Source organism: Emydura macquarii, unplaced genomic scaffold, assembly GCF_026122565.2.
Source record: "Emydura macquarii macquarii isolate MOO-44397 ecotype Brisbane River unplaced genomic scaffold, CSIRO-AGI_Emac_v2 contig_2681, whole genome shotgun sequence".
Lineage (NCBI taxonomy): Eukaryota > Metazoa > Chordata > Testudines > Chelidae > Emydura > Emydura macquarii.
Genome location: NW_027132818.1, coordinates 3,242,743 through 3,263,751, shown reverse-complemented (window position 1 = coordinate 3,263,751; position 21,009 = coordinate 3,242,743). Strand labels below are relative to the sequence as shown.

Genomic DNA, 21,009 nt, shown 5'->3' with positions numbered 1-21,009 from the left:
CTCCAAAGCCTGCATCCATCTGGCTCCAAACCTCACTACACCAGTGAGGTTCTCCTCCTGGCAACAAAAAGATCTGGTGCCCATGCAGCTATTATTGGCTCGATCAGCTGCCTTCAATACTACTGATCATGTGGGGGTGTTGATTGGCTTATGGATCTGAGGAAGAGTAGATGGAGCTGCTTTAGGGCAGTTTTGTTCTTTTCTCTCTTAGCAACTGCTTTCCTCCTCTAAAAGCTCTCTCATGTAGGGTTCTTCTAGGTTCTCTCTCTCTCTCATCACTTACCTTACTCAGTGCATATATGAGCCTGTTAGGAGGCAGGAGATAAAAGTTTTCAAGATGGAGAAGATAGTCAATTCTCTCTCTCCGTTTTCCCCTATCTCCATATTACTGGGTGACTTTCCCAATTCATGATAGCAGTTAGGGCCTGTTTGAGAATGAACTGGCTGGGACTGAAACCCGATAAGGCTGAGGTGAAGTTGGTAAGTTGTGGGGAAACTAGTCCTCGCCAGATCTTCTATCAGCCCCTTCAATTGAAAGTATGGTCTCCTAGTTGTGAGCCATGTTTACAAGTGAAGGATTTGTTGGATGGCCAGATAGAGAGAGTCTGCAGGATGGCTTTTTTTCCCATCTGCCCCTGGTTTTTTCTCTCTGTGATGCAGACCCCGTTGCAATATTCAGATCAGACATGGGGTTACATCTTAACAGCTCAGAAACTGAAGCTGGTGCAAAAAGTGACATCCCCCTTGTAAAGTGATGTATTTCACTGGGAACATGTGACAATAGAGTTCTGGTATCTTCACTGGCTCCCTAGTGGGACTGCCCCATAAAATCCTCAATGCCTTCCATGTGATCAGTTCCTTGTCAAACTAACAACTCTCCTTCAAGAAGAATTGTACATGTTCCAGAGCTTCCATTAAATCTCATAACCCTGACCAAATATCTGAAAAAGTCTTAATCTCTATCGCCCCAATCTGATTTTCTTGCATGGTTACCAATCTGTACTCTCCTGTTCTGAGCCAGTTCACCTCCTTCACTCAGAGAGGTCCATAATTTCCTCTCCTACTGTTATGATGACCCTCTGAAATCATGTCCCAAGAACCATTGTTGGTAGCAATGGCATCTGTCTAGTCTAAAACTAAACCAAAAAATCTGAAAACATCACTAGACTCTGTATAAGACCTCCCTCTGGAATACTGTGACCCAATATCATGTGTCCATAACTACTAACTGCACTAGCATTTAATCTACAATAATGAGCACCCTGTTGTTCTTCCACCCTGTCTCACCTCCCTGGAAGTGAGAGAAAATTTGTATTTTGAATTTTGCAGATTTCAGTTTATATTTTTCAAATTTTTTTATTTTTGATATTTCTCATATGAAGTCATCATAACAATCCCATCAGCCCTCCACACTGACCCTTCCACAGCTTTCTATCCTCTTTCTTATATTAACACGTTCTCAAACACCAGTCTTTCAATAAATAAAAGTAACCCATGCAAGATCCTATTCCCTCTCATCTTCTCATCCTGCCTGCCAGTCACTTCATCCACGGTCCTGTGTACCACAACAATAACCAAATACCTTCTCCACTCCCTCAGAGGTCCTGCCATAACACCTCCTCAAAAATTCACCCTGCAACCTTTTTTCTTTCAGTTGCTGTGGTCTCATTCTCTTCTCAGCAAAGTCTTTAAGGGGGAAAAGTCTTTATTCTTCACCTACCCAGAAAAACCTTCCCAATTGTTTTCAGTCTGACTGCCACAACTTTCAGTCCCTAATCTGCCCTCCTACATGTGTTTTACAATCTCATAGAATCCTGGTGCACTCTCATCCTTCTTGGTCTACATATACTATACACAAGTAGAACCTCAGAGTTATGAACACCAGAGTTACGAACTGACCAGTCAACCACACATCTCATTTGGAACCAGAAGTATGCAATCAGGCAGCAGCAGAGACCTGAAAAAAGAAAAAAAGAAAAAAAAAAACAGTACAGTATTGTGTTACTTTTTTAAAAGGAAGATTTGACAAGGTAAGGAAGCTGTTTCTGTGCTTGTTTCATTTAAATTAAGATGGTTAAAAGCAGCATTTTTCTTCTACATAGTAAAGTTTCAAAGCTGTATTAAGTCAATGTTCAGTTGTAAACTTTTGAAAGAACAACCATAATGTTTTATTCAGTTATGAACAAGCTCCATTCCCAAAGTGTTCATAACTCTGAGGTTCTACTGTATCTGGGGTGGCCAAACTGTGGCTCGTGAGCTGAATGCGGCTCTTTTACAGTTAAAGTGCGGCTCACAGAGCCCCCTATGTCCCCTCCCATTCTCCGCCTACCAGACTGGGAGGGGGTCTCAGAGCTTCTGCCCTTCAGCAGGGTGGTGGGGCTAGAGGATTCTGCCCGGAGGGGAGGGTAAGTGGGGTCTCGGAGAGTCAGTAAGTGTGGCTACCCCTACTATAAACCATGACAGCTTTCTTGACTGCTGCCATAGTTAGTCTCAATCTCAAAAACCTTGCTATCCTGGGTTTCACATATGCCAGTCTAACCATTCCTTTTTGTGATTAACAGTAGACTCTCCCACTGTTCTCCAGTGTGGTCTTTGCACTGCCCCACCCCAGCCCTTTTCTCCATCCCTTCCAACTGATCTGCTCACAACGTTTTTTTAATTCAACTCTGGCTGCTGCTTCTGTGCTAATTCTATATATCATCCAACTTTTCAGCCCTCCCCTCACTTCTGTCTCATCAGATCCTTTATTCATTTTCATTTCCCCCAGCTTCAGACATTCAAAAAACTTTTCTCACTACTTCAGGTTTTAAGGTGAGTACCCAAAATTTCAACATCCCACCCATCCTATTGCCTCATTTCATATCTGCCTATATTGTCAGGAAAACATCTAACTTTATCTCTAACTCTTGCCATTACAATTCCCCAGGAGTGGAGATCTAAGAAAGCTACTTAATTCTTACTCATGCATTCGTGGCATTTTCATCTGTATTGGTGTAACTTTTTTGGCTCTAAACCTCAACTTTCCAAGATGTTGTACCATGTTTCTTCACACATTTGATAAAGCAGTGCCTAAAGTTTGTGTAAAAGAGTATTGTGCTAAGAGATGCAGACCAAGTGCATCTTATTTGCTCAAACTCAGGAGTATAAAATAAGCAGCTCCCTGAGAGCTTGCAACAGGTAGATTGAGTTACTCCATTCCAGCTAGCCTGGCTCAAGTGACTATCACCATGCTGCAAAACACATGAGCTACAGAGAGTGACTGAACTCAGCTGCTGCATTACTAGCTCCAGTATCAGCAACACAGGAACTTCAACCCACATCTTCTGACCAACCAGCTAATTTAAGATTAAAGAACCACTTAACTGGAGCTAGAGATGTTTGTGTGTGGATGGGAATCAGGTTAGGGGCAAAACTGAATTTACAGCTAATAATAGCTGAATTTGAGCTAATAATGCAGTAAAGACAAGTCCTAAATCAGAGGAGACTAACAGGTAAGGATAAACTCTAGAAAAAGCCCAGTATAAGATGAGGCTTCTGTTTCAGTTATCAGGAAAACCCACAAAAAGGGGATAAGTTAACAATATCAGAGTGTGTATTGCATGAGCGGGATGAGAACTCTGCCTGCTTACAGTGTGGTTCTTGTCTGAAGAATTAATGTTTACAAGTATCATCTTTTTACTCAGCAGACCTACTTCCTGTTTATATCAGATTATATCCAATTACTTTTAAACAAGAAATGTAACTGCTGTCAGCCTTACAGAAACAACACTGCTCTTGGACAGTAACTGAGCTTCTCTTCCGGCTTGTACATCGACAGAATTGATAAATTCCTTCCGTAGGGCCCCATTCTCTTTAATTATAAACTTTATTATACCTGGGCAATCCCACTGAAGACATTAAAGTTGCATGGCTATAATGGGGGACAGAACTTCATCTGCAGAATCTTTATTTCTGGTGATGCAGCACAAGCCAGAATGAACATAACTTGACCTGCAGGTCTCAGACTGGTTTTGCAAGGCTGGCAGCTGAAAACCAAATTTCCACTTGCAAATTGGAGTAGGACTCCTCTTTAAGATGAATGCAAAAAATATATGGTTTCTAATAAGACTGTAGCCCTTTACGTTTTCTGCTAGCAGGCTGCAGCTGAATCCTCAAAAGTGAGGACAACGCTGAACTAGCTATTTCTATCTTGCACTAGTATTTTTAAAAAAAAAAAATAGTTGCCAGTTACTTCTATTAGCCTAGAAGCTTGAATGGAATACAGCATAAGACACCAAACCGAAAAAGTCAGGCTATGTATAACCAAGCATCAAGGAGACGCCCAGACCAGCATTTAGAGGATGGGGGAGAAGACATGGGAAAGTATACCTAGAGAAAGGTGAGTGAGAATTAAGACGAAAAGATGAATGAAAATATTCCATAGCTTGAGGTTCCAGTGAAATAAACCTACAAAGTGGTGTTGCAATCCAGGAAATCAGTTCACTCCCAATCACTTCTGGAGGCAAGTTAACCTCATAGAAAGCTACTTCAGTAGGAGAAAAGGCGGACTAGGAAAGTGAGAAAAAGATTAAGTCTGGCGAAGTCAGAGACAGCATTCATGCACAACATTCTGCTGCAGTAATTCCATATCTGAAAGGGTTACAGTGAGGTCTCTTTCTGCAAACAAAGTGATAGAATAGCATATATTGTGTGAACTGAGAGAGTCCTGGCTAGACCCATAAGACAGTACCAGGAAAAAGAATGAGCCCATCAGACTGTAATGAGCAGGTGAAAAATGCAGATGGCTGAGACATAGGGAAGTGAACTGAGGGAAGCTATGTTAACACATTGGGGATGTCAGGATATCCCAACTGCCATATCCTCCTAGAATAGGCAACAATCACCATGTATGAACTCCGATAGTGGATCTGCAGGCATATTACATCTAGAAGCAGACTGAGGTTTCTGGATGACATTTGCAGTCATTAAATACTGTTTTTCAACTCAGGCCTGGTCTACACTGACAATGTAGGTCGACGGAATGTGAATTACTTCGACCACATAAAGCATGCATCTCCACTGGCATGTCAGTTCCACCAACCTAAATCGCAGTAAAATTCTATTTAAAACTACCTCCGCAAGTGGCGTAGCACTGAAATTGAATTGTGTGGGTCGAATGAGCACCAGTGTAGGCAGAGTGCAATGTAAGTCGACCTCATTGGCTTCCAGGAGGTATTCCATAGTGCTCCATTGTGACTGCTCTGGACATTCGCACTCTGCTGCACCGCAGCCACATGGACAGAAAAACAGACCCTCCCCTGAAGCACCGGGATAATTTTGAATGCCTATTTCTTGTTTGGTTAGCGTGGAGAGCTTTGTAGCTGAACTGCTCATGGTGACTGCATGCCCCAAACACACTCCAGCACGGAGTTGACCTGAGGTCTTGGATCTCATCAGCCTGTGGGACAAAGAGTCTGTTCTGGCTTAGCTCCGAGTCAGCAAAAGAAATATAGATATCCACGAAACAACATCATGTGATATGGCGGAGAAAGGCCACTACAGGGATGTGCAGCAGTGCCATGTTAAATCAAAGAGCTGAGACAGGCTTATCAGAAAACTAGGGAGGCGAACAGTTGTTCTGGCTTGTCACCAAACACATGCCACTTTTATGAGGAGCTGCATGCAATTCTCAGTCCTGACTCCACTGCTGTACCACCACACAGCATAGATACCTCTGTAGAATCCCAGTCCAGGATGAATGAGGAAGACTCTTTGGATGAGGAGAAGAATGAGGAGAACAGGGGGCAGGTGAGTGGGATATCCATTCTCCCTGAGAGCCAAGACCTGTTACCTCAGAGCAGCCCAGCCGGACACAGGACAGCATGACTGATGCTGGGGAAGGCACATCTGGTGACTGCGTATAGCAAATGGCATTTCTATGGTTATAGCCCCAGTCCACCTTCTTATTTCTTGGGAAAAAAAGTGTGTGTGTTATCACACATTGTCACCTAGGCAAGATGGCACAAGTTTACAGTACCCAAACAAGTATAGTCACTGTGTGTTATTCCCCTGCCATGGATGGTGTCCTGGGTCCCAACACAGACAATTCCTAGCCATGACATTGTTGGCATAGGTGTTAGGGGTCTGGGAACAGATGCTCCTATGTTTTCTCCAACGACACTTCACCCACACCCTCCTCCAATCCCTTTGGACCACCTCCTCCCAAACCGGTCTTTGGGATGGTAAAGGGGAGCCCAATGATTCTGCTCCTTGGTTAAGTGTGGATTGGGGAGTTTAATGCTACAGAGACTTCCCTATAATGGACGCAAGGGCCCTTACTTACCATGGCTGGAACGCCACTCTGACCCATGCACTAGGTACTGATTGGTATGTGGGTCTGGCTTTGCCTTATGAATATGAAGGGGAATTCTTTTTACATTGTAACATTTCTTTTCATCCATGGGCCCAGCTAACAATGGAAACTTTGTGCTTTGCTTTCATTACAGTGGACACCTTGGCCTTCACCCCTGCTTCTAATGTGGGAAAGGTGATCTGCAGGAGTAGAAGGTGAAAACAAAAACAACTTGGGATGATATGTTCAATGAACTAATGAACACCACCATGGCTGCTGACACAGAGCTCAGAGCCTGGAGAATGTCATTGTCAGAAAAACTGAACATGGACATGGAAAACAGAAAATCAGCCCAGGAGCAGGAGCACGCAGCACAAGAGGAGATGTTGCATATTATGAGGGATCAGTCAGACATGCTAAGGTGTTTGCTAGAGCTCCAGGAAGAGCAGCAGCAGGATAGACTCCCTCTGCAGCCCCTGCAAAAACACTCAACCAACAAACTGTTTCCCAGCCCCTACCCCCAAGTGCTCTAAGAGGAGGTTGAGCAGGATGCAGTACACACTCCACGCCAGTGGAGGGGAGCAGAAAGAGGCGACAGCCCCTTTAAGAACTTGGAATCTGTGTGCTTTGCTGTTTGCACAATCACACTTTGCTCTGGATGCCCAAGCAGCCTTATGAGAATGTTAAATTATCATCCTTGCCCCCCACTGTAACGGACCACCAATAAAACTTTTCTACTTTAAAAACATTACTCTTTATTCATTGAGAGCTTGTGGATTGTCGGCAGGGAAAGAAGAGGAGGGGAACAATGATGCGAGAGTGGGGGATGGGAAGGGAAGGCACAGCACTGACAGAGACGTACGTTACTGCAGTTTATTGCAAAAATGGGTTTTCAAAGCTTCCATGAAGTGCAGCTCTCTGTGGTCTGCTCTTTCAGTGCAGCACTGGTATCTGGCTGCTCAAAATTTGCGGCCAGCCTATCAACCTCCATGACCCAACCCTGCGGGAACTTTTCCCCCTTTGTTTCACAGACATTAGGGAGCACACAGCATGCAGAGATAACTGCTGGGATATTTTTTTTTCCACTGAGGTCAAGCCTACTGAGTAGACATCTCCATCTTGCCTTTAAGTGGCCAAATGCACATTCCACCACCATTCTGCACTTGCTGAGTCTATTACTGAAATGCTCCCTCTTGCTGTCCAGGTGCCCGGTGTAGGGCTTAATTAGCCAGGGAAGCAAGGGGTTGGCAGGATCCCCCAGGTTCATTATTGGCATTTCAACATCACCAATATTTATTTTTGGTCAGGGAAGGATGTTCCTGCCTGCATCTTTTTTAACAGACCTGAGTTCCTAAAGATGCGTGCGTCATGCACCTTTCCAGATCACCCCATATTGATGTCGGTGAAATGTCCCCTGTGATCCACAAGCGCCTGCAACACCATTGAGAAGTATCCCTTTTGGTTTATGTACTCTGTGGCAAGGTGGTCCAGTGCTAAGATAGGGATGTGTGTCCCATCAATCGCCCCACCACAGCTTGGGAACCCCATTGCGGCAAACCCATCCACTACGGCCTGCACATTTCCCAAAATCACTACGCTTCTTAGCAGAAGTCTATTGATGGCCCTGCACACTTGCAGCACAGCAACTCCTACGGTGGATTTACTGACTCCGAATTGATTCCCAACTGACTGGTGGCAATCTGGGGTTGCTAGCTTCAACAGAGTGATGGCCACTCACTTCTCCACTGTCAGAGCAGATCTCAAGCGAGTATTCATGTGCTTCAGGGCTGGGAACAACTGCGCAAAGTTCAATTAAAGTGGCCTTTCACATACAAACGTTCTGCAGCCACTGCTCTTCATCCCACACCTTCATAATGATACGATCCCACCAGTATGTGCTTGTTTCACGGGACCAGAAGCAGCACTCCACCGACTGAAGATGCTGTGTGACTGCATGCAGCAAACGGGAATTGTTTCACTCTATGGCTTGTAGCAGGATGGCTTCAGTAACACCGCAATTTTCAGCACTGTGGCTCCTGTCTTGCCCCTGAAAATACTGCAGGATAAGTCGAGAGGTGTTTGTGATGCTCACAATGATAATGCATAGCTGATCTGGCTCCATGCCTCTCCTGTAACGGCGTGTGCACAGCAGAGATAGGTTTGGAAAAATGGCACAAAAAAAAGGTTCATCTGTTTGTTTTGGACAAGAGGGGAGCGGGGAGGGAGCACATTGTGTCATGGGAGGACGACAACCTTCCCAAAAGGCACTGTAGGTAGTTACACTGTGGGATAGCTACCCACGGTGCACTGCTTTGATTATCGATGCAAGTGCTACTGGTGGGGACACCAACCCCCAGCAATGCATGTGGTGTGATCACGAGCCTCTGACTTCATAAGTTTGGCAGGTGAAAGTCCACTGAAATTAAATCGACTTCGCTCCACAGTGTAGACATACCCTCATTCTTGCCACAGAATTATTGACTCAGATAAGAATCAGAACCACCCTTCTGAATTAACAGTGATATTTATGAGAAAGGGAAACTGGAATACTTGCTGCATTTCAGAAAGACTGTTTATAACTTTAAATTTGAGTGATGCTCTGCAGATAATACATTTCTCAACTTATTGGACATTTCCTCCAAAACATTATTGCCTTAATAAGATAACTTGATTACTCAGTCAAAGGGTAATGTATATGAGAACTACTTGGCATTAAATTAAGTGTAATGTTCTGAGGGGGGGAAAAAATCACTATCCTTCAATAAGTAATGTGATTACCTGAAGTAAAATAGAATTGTCAATAAACCCTTGATTGCTCAACGAGATGTCACAAATAATGAAAGCAAACACCTCTTTAAAATCCATGACAGTATTTCAGTAATAACCTTCTAATTTTGCTAGAGAGATGATTCTATGGCTGAAACTTTTCTGTACTAATAAAAAAGCAACTATGCATATTTTTTTTAATCAGTTCAGATGGTTTTAGATTATCCAACCATAGGGAGAAAAACTGTGTAATAAGGGTTGGAACAGAGTGGGTGAAGAGAGAAGAAATTACGTAGAAAGATGTACTGAATACAATGAAGCGTGATAAACTTGAAGCATGACTTTTTGCATGATGAAGTGTACTACTATTTCTCCTGGGCAGAAAGCCCTTAGTTTAAGTATCTATAGTATTCAAAGCACTGAAAGTATATTTGTTACTTCTATATTACTGCATTTTGGGCTTTGAGTTTTATAAATAAATGAAGGGATTTTCTGCTGAAGATAGAATAACTTCTAATAACTCAAAATGGCTGTTTTTAAACTTCATAGTTGATACATATGAAGACCTCAGTGATGAATTGATATTGTGCCTTGTTTGAAGAGCTTGTGGTTTTTAAAACTAGATTTATTAATATCTGAAAACTGTTCTGCATATATGCAGTAGATTACTTTCCCTGCCTATTTAGGCAAGCAAGGAAGTCTGATACTCTAGAACAGTGTTTCCCAACCGGTGTGCCGTCAGGCCTGAGCAATTGTGCCATGAAATTTTTTGAAAAACCACTTGAAGAGTTCCGGATTGGCTCATGAATATTCATGAGTTCATTTGGAGACTATATGGTGGTGTGCTCAAAATAATTAAAGGAATCAAGGTGTGCCATGGCAGAGAAAAGGTTGGGAACCACTGCTCTAGAACTGCTGCAGTTGGACCTGGAGATCTTTAGAAAATTTACACAACCTGTTCTCCCACCCTTGGTGTATCTTCCTTCATCTCTTTTTAAATTGTATTCTGTTTGAGACAGGAACTATCTTCCTCTCTTTAGATTATATATCTTTTTATAAAGAGTTTGGACCTATTATCCTCTGAACCTTGCTCAATGACTTTTTTTACCACCCTTTTTCTAGGTATTATTTCAGAAAGACAGTAGGGGGGGCAGGACCTCAGACGTGTAAATTGTCAGTGACAAATTGACATCAGGAGGAGTTGAGGATCTGCCCCTGAGAATGTGATGTGCCTCTCATTCCGCTCCACTCCTCATTGGTGGCACTTATGCTTGAGTGTCTTAAAAATCAAACTGTTTTAATATTAGTTGATTAGGTATCTTGTTCCAACTCTCTCAGGCTTCAGCCCCAAAAGTCTGCCTCTCATAAGGTTTGGCTTTAGGCACCTTAAAATTAAGGGAGAGGGAAGAGAAGAAGGTATACTTGCAGACTGCAAGGGAGAGAAGCCAACCTAGATATGCTAGTGCCAAGATATAAACACGCTGTCTACCAACATCAACACCTTCACTCAGAAAGACTAAACCAATGAAATTGATTGCAGAGGGCATAATGATGGGTTCTGAATGCACAAGAAAGTAAATATGCGACTCTTACTCCAGTAAACATTATCTTTTGTTCTTCTCACAGGCGGTTTATTACTATTGGTCTCACCCAACTTGCAATATCCCTACTACACAGGATGGATAATAGCTATTGAAGAGTAACCTGCTGCTTTGCAAATAAATTGTGTTTCTTAATCTGCACAATGCAGTCAGATTTGGACCCATCCTGGTGAGATTATAATCCATATATTTTGCTAAAACACATCTAGCCAAGAGTCCAAAATATTTAAATATTTAAACTGGTCAGCCTACTTCAAGACATTAGCCGCTGCTGTTTGTTTCTATAATATGTGCAGCATTTCAAAGATTATAATTATTTGGGTTTAAATTTCACTTGGAAAAAAAAATTAACTCCTGGGAGAAGAATCATGCTCCCCATTTTATTAAACTAAAACTGTAGGCTTCTGCCAATCTGGAAGGGGATGACATGCTGTAATACACAAGCCACATCAATGGAATATGCATAGGAAAAAAAAATACACCGAGCTGGAAGGTTACTAACAAAAATAGAAAGCAAGACCCCTGAGGCAACCCCATTTGTAATACCCTCAGATCTCAGCTAGCATTTATCAAGGAAGCCTTTTTCCTCAGATTTCCCAGTAACCTGCAAACCACTTTATGGAATCGCTGCTAAGACCAATTATTGAGTTTTAAGTGAAGTAATTTATAGATGACTAAATATAATACCTTCTTTTGCCGGTTGGTAAAAATTCCTCTTGGAATATCGAGGCTGTCCATATTGTTTATACATCCATTGTTTTGAAAGTAACTGACTTGAAATACATTGATAGAATGGCTGGTTTTATAAGATAAGGTCCTACCTAGTCAACACTTCAATGAAAAAACTCTAAAGAAAAGGAACTGTGCAAAGAAACCCTCTTACTTAGAGGCTTGAAAGAGAACAACAGAAAAAGCAGATTATCCCTTAGTTCAGCAGGTAGCCCTACTGATTTCGGACAGAAGACATCTCCAGTTCAATTCCTTTTTGGAATGGATTCCTCAGCTATAAGGAGAATCATTCATTTGGTGTTTACTGCTGCGGTACCTTTTGGTCCACATCAGCCTTTCTAATTTTTACTCATTCTTAATAGAATGCAGTTATTTCATTAGTTCCTATTATAGTTATGATTGAGATGGCACTCATTCTATACTTTTATTTTTAAGTAGCTTTTGCTGTAATTTTAAGATATTTTGGGTGCTGACACTTTTCATGCTTGTTCTCAGCCCAGAAGTTAGTTTTATTTGAAAGACTGAAAATCATTTAAGGTTTATACATATTCAGAGAAATGCAAGTGCATTTCTAATGTATTCTTACTAAAAACTCTACTTTAAGATTCTTTTTTTAAAAACAGGAAAATTAAATATACTAACATCGCATTAGAGTTAAAATGGCAAAACCATCCAACATTCAAAGTTCAGTGGATCTGGAAATCCTCTCCAGTCACACTGCAAGTCTGCATTAAGCTTCATACTACACATGGGAATATTTATACAATACTGCAAATATATATAACACTTTACAAAACCAGACCATAATTCCTGCCCCAAAGATTTTATAATCTAACTCAGACAAAAGGCACAAAGCAACAGTTCAGGTACAGGACAGTGTGAAGCCACCACTGGTGAGGAAGGCAAAAGGTGAGGAATGGGTTTTACATACTCCCTTCCCTTAGCTCTTGGTCTTATTTTTCAATTCTAAGCCTTTCATAGCAGGGACTTTTGCTTCCCATGCATTTGTACAGTGCCTTGCACATTGTGAGCACATCTGAAAAGAGATGCATAAGATAATGGAAGGATCTGAAGGAAGAAAAAAGGCACTTGGACAAGTAGTGATTTTTCTAGGGCATGCATGCACCTGCTGTATCGAGAGTAGGAGGTGGCACAAAAGGAGGCGTGAAGCTCAGCATGGGAAGAGGAGGCAGAGAGAGCAATAAAATGAGAAAGGAAGGTGCTAGAAAGGAAAGTAGGAGGAATGAAAGCAAAATGTGAGTGAGGAGGAGGATCTGATCTGGAAAAAGCACAAGCAGCTAACTAAGAAATGGAAAATATTACATATATGCAAGAGGACCTGAGTAATGGTTGCTGTGGAAACCTTAACTTTCAGTGCTGTTGCAAAAAAATCTAGTAGTTCTATCAATCTAGTTATTTATACCATGCTCATTGCTGAAGCATGAACACCTAGAGTTCTTAAATAAGTAATGTGTAGTGTAACTTATCAATTAGTGGATACTGCAATCAATAGCTGTTAAACCCAGTATCAAATGGTTCTTTTTTACTTTCCATAACTAGCGATATCTTGAACTAGACATCAGGCAGGGTAATGGGGGATTATTCTGCATTTAGGGTTACTGAATGGTTATGCTGTATAGCTACAACAAATGATTCTGAACACATCAGAAAAGAAATAATGTACAGTAAATTGCTCATGTCCTCCTCTTCCAAAAGCAACCCTAACTTGTCCCTCAACTCTCCTTGAGCCATGCTACCCACAAGAATTCCTATAGCCTTAACAGGACTAGAGGAACCCATAACAGAGAGACAAGTCCTTTATATAAAATTCCTCCTCTTATATACACAAGAACTGGTGGGAAACCTCTGTGAAATGTGAGGGGAGCATAGAAGGTTCCTCCTGCCCCCAAAGTAGTGATGTAGTGGTCTTGCATCTAGCAAAGTAGAACTTCGTTCTTGAAACACATACACAGTCAGTCCAACAATTATTTAGTAGTTGCCAACACCTCCACCGGGACAAGGCCCCCATTACAGTAGGCACAGTACAAACACATGGCAAAGGATGGTCCCTGCACCACAGAGCTTAAAATCGAAGTAGTCAAAAACTATCCACTAGACTACACTACCTCCTAATGAGCCCCACTGCTGTATATAGTATGATAAAATGAACAATCTGATTGAATAAACTGTCTCCATCCAGGAAGAGGGCAGACTATGGTTATCATGGACATTAATAAGGAGAAAATACCCAGAACAGGGGCTCCTGCAGCTACTTAGCCAAAAAGCAGCTTTCTGCTGGATAGGACCCTTATAGTTAAGATGAAACTAAGCCTCATTTGCCCTTGTTCAATAAATTATATCACAGTGTAGAAGTGTCACTGAAATTGGCAGAAGCTTTTCAATAACACAGGAAGAAAAATGGATGCTCTTATTACAGATTAGGCACCAGAAGTAATCACTCAACAGAACTGAGTTTTTCCTAATTATTTTAAATTTAAAGTTTTTAGTATTTTAGATGTAAAGAACTGCTCAACAACTAATAAATTTGCATTTTCCAATTTCACTGGTGAAGACGAAAAATACTACAGAGCTAAAGATACTAATGGGGAGAGAGTTCTAAAATAAGAAAGTCAACTCTTTTCATTTCTCAATTCTTTGTGATCTTATGCAAAACACAGCACTTCAGTTGCTCAGAGAAATTAAGGACCCTCTTGTGCAAGCTCAAGATTATATTTACGTGAATAGTTCCATTTAAGGGTGAGATTACATGTGTAAGTAAGTATTCACTCACTTAAGTGAAAATGACTTTTAGGGTCTGTTTGTGCACCCCTCATTTAGATCCTGATCTTGCAAAGACTTACACACATGCTTAGGTTTACATACCATGAATAGTCCCATTGACTTCAATGGACTACTCACCACATTTAAATTTAAGCACATTCTTAAATTTTTGCAGTATCAGGACCTTCATACATGTAATATTGAAATATAGTAAATTCCATGTATTTAGTTTTTTGTTTAAAAAAAAATTTGCTCCTAGATCAAAATAAATAAAATACAACTTTTTTTTAGAACCTTGACTTTCCTAGATTTTATAGTTTCTCTAATGCATTTTCTACATTCAGAAGTCTACTCCACCCTATCCCCATCATGCATGTGCATAATTCCACCAGACCACTAAAGCACCCCTTAGGGGAGTAATCCATTTACAGTCTTCCAAGTTATACATTGGAAACTATATATGCAAACACATCTGTACGCTGAAATACCCATTCTCCATTCAATATCTACTCAACAACTTGGTGACACAAAGTATACACTTTAACAGCATTGTTTTAACATTTCCATGTAGTAATTGAACAAACTACAGAATGGTGAAGTCATGATTTTTACAATGTTTAATTTATTTCCATGGGATTATTTTAAAGGTAAAGAGAGAAGGGGATTTAGACTGTATTCATAAACAAACATATTACAAGTAAAATCACATAAAGGAAACCCATGCAACAAAAATCATGTTGTCCACATTACTAATAAAGAGGTCTCAAAATAGTTGGTATTCTGTCTGACTGCATGGCTTAACAGACAGTTTTTTAAAGAGAACTGGGGGCAAGATAGTCACAAGTCTGACAGTAAGGTTTTTCAACCAGTCATTTTGAAAGCTGGAATCCTGAAACTTGTCAGGAATGCCTCTGGTATCCAAATCCAGTACAGACCAGGAAACAAGATGCATTATTTATGCAGTATTCTCAAGGGTCCAAAATCTTTAAAATCATGGCAGAAAGCTCATCAAAATACACATTTGCATACCTCTGCATCATCTCTCAAAAGGGACCTTAAGAAATTAACCATTAGTAAGCAATTACTTACCAGTTTGTCAACCACTTCTGAGGACGGAGTTAAGGCGATCTCAGCATGAAAGCTATTCACTAATTACACCCACAACTGAAGTCTGTAAACAAAAGCAGGCCCCAGCGACGAGGCCAGGAAGACAGCGCGGGCAGCTTGCAGCAGCATAATGAATAAGTGGCATGGTGATTCAAGAGGTAAAGTCCTCCATAAGCATCTTAATGCACAATGCCCGGGGCGCGTACACAGCGGAGAACCACATACATAAAGGATGTACCCCGCTACACCAAAGCTGAACAATACGTTGGCTTTGATCTCTGAGCAATTCAGATGTAAATGAGGGGAAGGGATTATGGGGCGGTTAAACCATTTTCCCTTCCGCGCTGCTCATTCACTCACCTCCATCTGTGCCGATACCCCTCTGCGAACAAGGAATCCTCCGATCCCATTGTCATCGAGGCAAATATTTACCTCCCAGCTACAGTCCGCATCTTGCCTTTGCACCACAACCCCGAGGTTACAGGAAAGCCACTCACTCAGCACCGCTCCCTAGCCACGGGCTCAGTAATACACTGAAGCACAGATTGAAATTTGAACTCCCCCCTCCAGCAGCACGGCAGAGCAATCTCCCCCGCCCCCTCCCGCTGAGGAAGAGAGCAGGAGAAGACAGCAACCCTCCCCCTGCTGCATCCGACCCAAGCGTCCTCCAGCCACCGCTCCGGCTCCAGCCTCCTCATTCAGCCCCGGGCTCCTTTCTTGGCCATTCCCCGAAGCCCTGCCGCAGCCCAGCCCTGCTCCCGGGAAACACACAATGCCCCACACTGTGTCACCCCGCTCTCGCCAGCGCTAGGACCCGGGCGGGGAAGCGGCGGCCGGGGCGGGCAGCACCTGATGGCTGCTCCAGTGCATCCCCCCTGCCCCTGCTCGTGCGGCTCGCCCAGGTGCCCAGCTCCGGACCTACCTGCCATGGCTCCGTCTGGCTGCCGGCCTGGCCCAGAGCCAGCTACGTGAGAAGGAGAAGGGCGCACGCGGGAAGAAGAAGCCTTCCCACCGCTGCCGGGGGCGGGGAGTTACTACTACTGCCACTGCCGCCGCTGTTCACAACGCGTCCCTCGCCCTGCCAATAGCAGCTGCTGCCATATTGTTACTGCAAGCGCTGCGAAGGGCGGGGCAAACTGGCTCCTTAGAGACGGAACGCCATTGGCTGCCCCACCATTCAGTCTGACCCAGGCGGGCCAATCAGGGGAGCCGGCGGCGAACAGCGGGGCGTTCGGAGTTGGAATGTTGGGTGACAATAGCGCACAAGGCTCTTAAGGTAGGGAGGAGGGGCGGGGCCCCTTGCGAAGGGGGCCTGTCCCTAGGGGCAGGGACTCGGCCGCGAGCCACGTGCCTCGCAAGTCGCAACGTTCCGAAAGCCGCAGGACTGGGAGCCCATCACAAAAGCGGTGTCCCCAACCCCTCCGACCGGCCGGGCTCCTGAGTCCAGAGCAGCCTGTCAATCTCCCATGCCCCCAGCCACTCAAAGCAAGGGGCTGAAATGAAGCTAGCGCGCGCGGCGCTGGGGGCCAACGGGATTGGCTGCCTGCGGGGAGCTCTGCCCCGCCTTCTCTGCCCGAGGTGGATGCAGTAAACAGACCCAGCGCCTGTAACACGTGGGCAGCTGCGGAGGCGAGCGAGCCGGGCGGGCGGCCGAGATTTGCACCTGGAGCGGCAGGCCAGCCCCAGTTGACAGTAAGGCCACTCGAGAAGTGGCCAGCAGTCATGGGCGCCGGGGGCCGCTGCTGGCTGTGTCCTTCGCACTGGGGGTGGCCATGAGGCAGGCGAAGATTTTGCCACTGTTGTTTTTAGTGAAAGTCAGGGACTGATCAGGGCAAGAAACAAACATTCAGGGAAGCCCCTGACCTGGCCTTGACAGTTACTAAACATGACTGTGGTAAAATGGGGCTGGGCAGGAGAGGAAGACGAAGCCCACTGCAGAGGAGGGAGGGTCCAACACCGCGGTAGCTGAGAGTTCAGATCCACACTCCCTCCCCCCCACCGCCCATGGGTGCTGGAACTAGGGGTGCTGCTGCACTACCTGGCTTGAAGTGGTTTCCATTATATATTATAACAATTGTTCCAGCACTCCTGCTGCCAGCCACAGTGGCTTGGAGCCCTGGAGGCCTCCCGCTGCCACCCATGGCAGCTGGGAGCTGTGGGGGCCCCCCTGCCACCTGATGCAGCTCGGAGTTCCAGAGCTCCCATCAACCAACTCCAGCCCATCACCCCAGGGCTGAAGCAGAAAATGAGAGGTCTCTGAAAGTCGCAGAATTCGTGACCTCTGTGACATAATCTTATCCTTAGCCATGAGACAGCTCATTCATTAGTGTTCACGGGAGAACTAATTAATATATTCCTCAATTCCTCTTCCATCCTCTAGCTATGTACTGACATGGCCCACATGGTTTTAGTATGTAAGCAGCCTGGAGAAACAAGATTTATCACAAACTAAGTGGGAAAATATTTATGGGAGCCTCTTGCTAAAACATCAAAAGCATAAGGGTAGCAATGACTCTGGACTCTAAACAGTTATTTAATATACTTGGTAAAATACATCACCTGCAACCAAAACAAAGCTACACTTTTATACAGGACAGACATTATTTTGTGTTCTTCTCAAGGACAGCTAGCAGAGGAAATAAGTTAAATGTCACTCTTGCTGATGTGATCTGGGTGCTACATCAATAAAACTAAATAATTATAATAACAATTTATCATTTATGATGCAGATCTGAAAATGAGTGACAGACTTGCATGCCATGAGAAACTGGTGAAAAAAAACCTGGCATTTGCCAAATAGAAAGAAAAACAATTTTAAGAAAACTTATGTGGTCTGTGAAGGTTTTATTAACAATCAGAAAATATTAAAAACATACAAAATACACATCCAAAAGACATGTCTTTCAAAAGAAAAATGTTTTTGATATGATCCTTTTCTTCCTGTGCTCTAACCATAACCATGATATAAATAGACATGTTGCAACAGACACCATTTGGATTTAACCTTATTTTACTATTGGTAAGAAAGAGTTATAACTTAGGCCTGGTTTAGATTTAAAAGTTTTGCTGGCATAGCTATGTTAGTCAGGAGTGTGATATTTTTACCACCCCTGCCTGACAGCTATGCTGGCAAAAGCCCTAGCATAGACTCAGGCCAGGACTACATTAAAAAGTTAGGTCGACTCTGATATGTCACTCAGGCCTGGTCTACACTGGCAACTTAGGTCAACTTAAAGTCACTGGAACCACTCTTAATTCGAATTAAGGTGCCTGTAAAATCCACTTAGTAAGACCACCTCCGCAAGTGGCATAGCGCCTAATTCGAATTTGTTAAGTCGATTTAGTGTTAGTGTAGACTCAACGGAACTTAATTCGAATTAATTGACCTCCAGAATGTATCCTACAATGCCCCATTTTGACCGCTCTGGACAGTCGCACTGTGCTGCTCAGTGGTCACGCTAGCAGGAAAAGTCCCCTTCCCCCCAGCCCCAAGAAGATTTGAATTTTCATTTCCTGTGCAGCCATCATGGAGAGAGCTTTGTCACTGTTCTCCGTATGGCTACTGCAAAGCCCAAACGTGCTCCAAAGTGGAGTCGACCAGAGGTCTTAGATCTCATCGGGCTGTGGGGCGAGGAGTCCATTCAGGCTCAGCTCAGAGCCAGCAAAAGGAATCTGGATATTTATGGAAAGATATCCCAGGGCATGCTGGAGAAGGGACACCAAAGGGATGCTCAGCAGTGCCACGTGAAGATTAAGGAGCTCCGCCAGTCTTATCAGAAAGCCAGGGAAGCTAACAGCCATTCTGGCTCCTCTCCCAAAAAATGCTGGTTCTATGATGAGGTGCACGCAATTCTCGGTGGTGATCTCACCACGGTGCCTCCCTGCAGCATCGATACCTCTGGTAGGTCACAGTCCAGGATCAACGATGAGGACTCCATGGATGAGGAGGAGGAGGAAGCTGAGGAGAGCAGAGTGCAGGAGAGCGGGGTGTCCGTTCTCACCGAAAGTCAGGACTTATTCCTGAACCCTGAGCAGTCCAGCAGCACACAGGAAAGGCACACTGGGAAAGGCACATCTGGTGAGTTTTCTTTCTTATTAGCATTTCTGCCCTATACATTGGGTGGGGGAGAGGGGGTACGAAGGGGATATCAGGCATTTCGTTGACTGTACTGGGTGGTTACCCAGAGATAATTTTTTTTATGTGATGAGAAATGCTATGTTTATCATCAGTTGATAGCTCATGGAAAGTTTAATGTATGTAATCTGTTATCTCTAGAAAAACTTTTTAGGGGAGGACTGCCTTGTTCATCCCTCCATGGTAGGATTCTTCTCTGTAATCAAGGTAGCCAGCATCATGGCTTCATGTGTTTTAAGCATAGCCTCCCTCTCTCCCCCGCCCCCCATGCCGTCCACAGTTCCCCTCTGTAACGGTTTAAAATTCAAGCAGAGATCTCCGCCCCACCACCACCACACTCTGCAGTTCCTCTCTGTAAGGGTTTAAAATACAAGCAGAGAGATTGAATCATGTGCTACATTGTATCAAGGAAACCATTTGCAACATTTTTAATGGTAACATAGTGTACATTGTTTCTCTGCACACATTTGCTACATTTCTTCAGGGGATCATTATCTCAATTGTTACATTTATATCATTTTCTTCACTATACTAACTGTGCTACCTTGTTATTTTTCTTTCATTCTGTAGACACCTCTGCCCTGGACCCACCCTTAAGAAATGCTGCGGACAGACTGTCTCAGATTCCGAAGACAAAAAAAAAAGCAGAGATGACATGTTTGCGGAGCTCATGAACACCTCAGAGACAGAGCAAAGAGCATGGAGGCTGACCTTGTCACAGAACATGGACAGGGACAGGGAGATTTGGAGAGAAATGATGGAGCATGATCACACCACTACGCAAGAAATGCTGAGAATCATGTAGGACCAGGCAGACATGCCCCGGCAGTTTGTGGAGCTTCAGGAGGAGCGGAGGCAGCACGGAGTCCCGCTTCAGCCTCTTCATAATGCTCCTCAACTGAGGGATTGGCTGCCCTCCCTCTCCCTCGCCCCCAAGAGGTCTCGGAGGAGATTGTCCAGGCTGCAGTACGTGCTCTCCTCCACTCCAGTGGAGGCAAGCAGAAAGCTTCAGCGGCCACACTGACTGCTTGCTGACCAGCAAGCTACCACCCTCCCCCTTGATACAGTGAATGAACCCTCCCCCATCTTCTCCCATGACTTGAATGTTAAGAAATAACGTTTTGCATCATTCCAAAACATTTCTTTATTAAATCATATCTTGTTCAGGAGGGATTTGGTGGGCACAGATATTGTTTGGGGGGGGGGGGGGGGGGACAACAAAGGCAAACAACATACAGGAACAGAAATCAGTCCCGCATCTCATTGCAAAACCTGTTTTTCAAAGCTTCCCTAATGCAAAGTGCTCTGTGGTTAGCTCTCAGCATAGTGCTGGCATCTAGCTGCTCATAACTGGTGGCCAGTCTTTCTGCCTCCACAGCCTAACCCTGCGGGAACCTCTCACACTTCGCTTCACATGCATTATGAAGAACACAGCAAGCAGATATCACAGAAGGGAGGTATTTCTCACTCATGTTCAGCCTTGTGAGGAGACTCCTCCATCTGCCCTTTAAACACCCAAAGGCACATTCTACAACCATTCTGCAACTGCTTAACCTCTT

General features: G+C 43.9%; 1 protein-coding gene across 1 annotated transcript in view; it reads right to left on the bottom strand.

Moving 5' to 3' along the window:
* Positions 1-16,434, bottom strand: part of TIAM1 (TIAM Rac1 associated GEF 1) — a 290,775-nt gene extending 274,341 nt beyond the window's left edge. Inside the window, exon 1 of the mRNA XM_067565615.1 lies at positions 16,238-16,434. The gene's annotated coding sequence lies outside the window, so the exon portion shown is untranslated. The remainder of the gene's footprint in view (positions 1-16,237) is intronic.
* Between the last annotated feature and the right edge of the window lie 4,575 nt (positions 16,435-21,009).